This window comes from Pholcus phalangioides, unplaced genomic scaffold, assembly GCF_987345545.1.
Source record: "Pholcus phalangioides strain wild (caught in Gottingen) unplaced genomic scaffold, Ppha-v1.0 ptg000018l_1, whole genome shotgun sequence".
NCBI lineage: Eukaryota > Metazoa > Arthropoda > Arachnida > Araneae > Pholcidae > Pholcus > Pholcus phalangioides.
In genome coordinates this window covers 21,226,461-21,229,703 of record NW_028301611.1, presented here as the reverse complement: position 1 = coordinate 21,229,703, position 3,243 = coordinate 21,226,461, and the positions used below count along the sequence as shown (strand labels likewise).

General features: G+C 37.7%; 1 long non-coding RNA gene across 1 annotated transcript; it reads right to left on the bottom strand.

The window, feature by feature from the left end:
* Positions 1-1,100: 1,100 nt before the first annotated feature.
* LOC149072060 (uncharacterized) lies at positions 1,101-3,006 on the bottom strand. Its single transcript, XR_016194558.1, has 3 exons — positions 2,882-3,006; positions 1,563-1,649; positions 1,101-1,270 (listed from the first exon to the last, which is right to left on the bottom strand). It is a non-coding gene; the product is annotated as an uncharacterized LOC149072060 (long non-coding RNA).
* Between the last annotated feature and the right edge of the window lie 237 nt (positions 3,007-3,243).

Here is a 3,243-nt window from a genome sequence, read left to right as displayed (position 1 = left end):
TCACTTCCATTAACAGGTAAGTGCTCATTCATAGAAAATGTTCTGATAATTTTTAATACCGAGGAGAAACCTATAGTTTAAAATATAGAACTACAATACGCAGCAAGGCAGTTAATTCTTTTAATTATAAATTATCAATAATTTAATATTTTAGTTGCTCCGAAAATAATTTGCAATTCATTGTTTCAATGAATTTAAAGGGAATAAAAATGGATAATAAAAAATCATTTTTAACAAATTGGTCTTAAAAAAAAGTGGCACTCAATATTAAAAATAGTATTCAGCTGGGGCCTCAAGTAGGGCCCCCGAGGCGAATAGGGGGCCCAAAAGTCTACAATTATTTTGCATAATAACCCTTTCAAGAAAAGCCCCCCCCCCCAAAAAAAAAGGGAAAGTCTGCCCCGGAAAGGCACACTACGACCATAGGCTCAACTAGTGCCGGTAACCTTAATTTAAAATTTTGCATTTTGTTGTAAGAATTTTCTTTTTTTCAAATTTTGATTTCATCAGTATGCGACCCGCTTATATGCAGCTGGGGTCCCAGATACTCCCTTTTTCAAATATCCAAAAGTGGGATCCATGAGCTCGGACAAGAAAAATACCGAATCTTATTCTAAAATAAGTCGCAAGATGAAAAATGCAACGTCTCATACGTTTACAAAATAATTAAACTAGCTGGCGATGTTAGAGTAAAAAAAATTGCAAAGCACGGGTGACAAAAATGTGTGGCGAGTCCCTCGGAAAAAAAAGTTTGTTTACAATCAGTTGTAAACATGAAATCGCTGCCACCACCCACTGCGGAAAAACGATTGTTAAATAATTAATAGTAGTTGTAGGCTTCAAACGGCATCCCGATTGGTTAGCGATCTGTTACTCTCGAAACCAAAAATTTTCTCTCCCTCTAACTACTGTTTCACGTCACATGACCTTAAGGACTGGTAGTTCATAGTACCTCTTAACTACTAGTAGTTGAAGCGGTCCTTAGCTGCAGTCCTCCGACCGGTGGTTCATTAGGACTAGTAGTTACTAAGGACTGCAGAGATAGTTCACCCCGTGACACAACAACCTAAAATTGTCCCTTACCAATCGATACTGGTGGCCCCGTCTCAAAGCAGTCGCTTGATGGTGCATTAATACTTCATGGTATATGCATAGGTCTTCTCTGTACTCCTTTAACCATGTTTATGTCCTTCTGTAGATATGGTCTCCAAAACATTATGGCATACTCCAGTGGAAAGCCTTGGAAAAGAAGATAGGCCTAATTGGGATCCTTTTGAAGAAATTTTTTTCCCATCAGATATAAACAAAAACATAATAAATTATAAGCAATGAATTCTTGACATTAATGAGTCTATAGAGAAATTTGAGGAAACCATAATTCTCTGTAGTACATTGAAAGTTCCACGATATACTTTCAACTAATTACTCAGCTAACTCTATGCTTTGAGTTATATAATGAAAACTATTTTGTACAAAATATAATTATTTAAATTTTAATGTCACAATATAATAGCTTAAAAGACAAAAAAGATGAAGAATATTACTCATTAAAATAGACTTACGTGCAATAAACCTTACTGAATAGTGTAGGGGCCATTGAATTACGTCAAATTTTTAAGCCATTTTTCAACCCCTCCTTGTAAGCAAAACTAAAATTTTGGAAGAAAATAAATTTATGTTATTAAAACCAATTTCTGTTAAATTCAATGCTATTTGAAGGCTAAGAACTCACAATTTCTTTTTAACAAATTCATTGCAACTCACCCTCTGAGTTATATATGGTAAACCCTTTGGTTCACGGACCAAATGTGGCCCTCGAGGTTATGTTGCCGCCTGTACCCATCAAATGTAATTTTATAAAAATAAACTAAAAGGCATATTCACAGATCACTTAAGTGACCCACGGCACAGTTCCAGAATACTTAAGCGACCCATGGCATATTTAGAGATCCCTTGAGTGACATGTGACACAGTTTTAGAGCACTGGTGCTCCTTCAGTGCGGTGCTACATCACTCATGTTACCCATGGCACATTCCCAAATTACTTAACTGATCTGCGACATAATCACGGATCATTTGTATGACGCATGGCACAGATCCAGAGCACTTAAGCAGCCAGCAACACATTTCCAGATCACTTGGATGCGTGAAACATTTAGAGATCACTAAAGTGACTCTGTAGGGGACTTATCAACAGGAAGATTGTTAGTTCAGGTGCCCACAAACTAGCAAAAGGGTTTACTCGTTTTTGGCGTACAGAGTAAAATGCCATTAAGAATATTTCATGTTTATAAAGGGTGGTTGATGACGTAAACATCATCCAAATTCCCCTTGTCATCAAAAGTCAACAAATCGGAACCCCTCCCAATCGATGCTGACGTCATACTTGAATCACCCCAAACATAAAATCATGTGCACTGTATAGCAGCGTTTTCCTAAGGATTCCCGTGGGCAGTGCCGTCTTAACGCATGGGCCCACCCGGGCACGGCCCAGGGGCCTCAAGAGAAGAGGGGCCTCACAAAAATGAAATCCAGTTGAAATTTTCTAGGATTTACCAGATAGGGCCTCCGAAAAACCACTTGGCCCGGGGTCCCATGATACTCTTACGACGGCCCTGCCCGTGGGATAATTTTCAAAGGACGCACTTAGCGTTGTGAAATTGTAATTTATTGCTTCAATTTTTTTATAAGCAAATTATAAAATACATTTTGGATATCATGGAAATGAACCTTCCCTACAGGGAGTCCGTGGTGCCTTGACTTTCACTAAAGGGGGTCCATTACACCCAAAAGTTTGGTAAACACTGCCACAAAGTACAAATACATACATTTTCGAAATAAACAAAACATAAATTTAAGTTCTTCCAAAAATTATTTAAACCTGTTTTACTGTCCATTGATAAATGATAAAAAGGCACTGTGATATTGTAATTAATCATCATTTTTAAACCAGGCCGGACAGAGCTGTCTATGGTATTTTAAGAAGGCCTTTGCAATGGCTACTCATCATAGCACTGGTGCCTCTTTTCTTTTATGATCACTTTTTTTCCCTGTTGGGGAAAGGGTGGTTCACGGTACTAATGACCATACGTTCCATATTTTTAGGAACATGATTTCATAGCATTCGTATGACCATACGTCCCATCTTAATCCCGGGATTGTTCCTGTTATCCCTTTTTTTCTGGTTGTCCTGACTTTTTTTTTTCAAATATGTCCCGGTTTTTCACGCATTTTCATCCATGC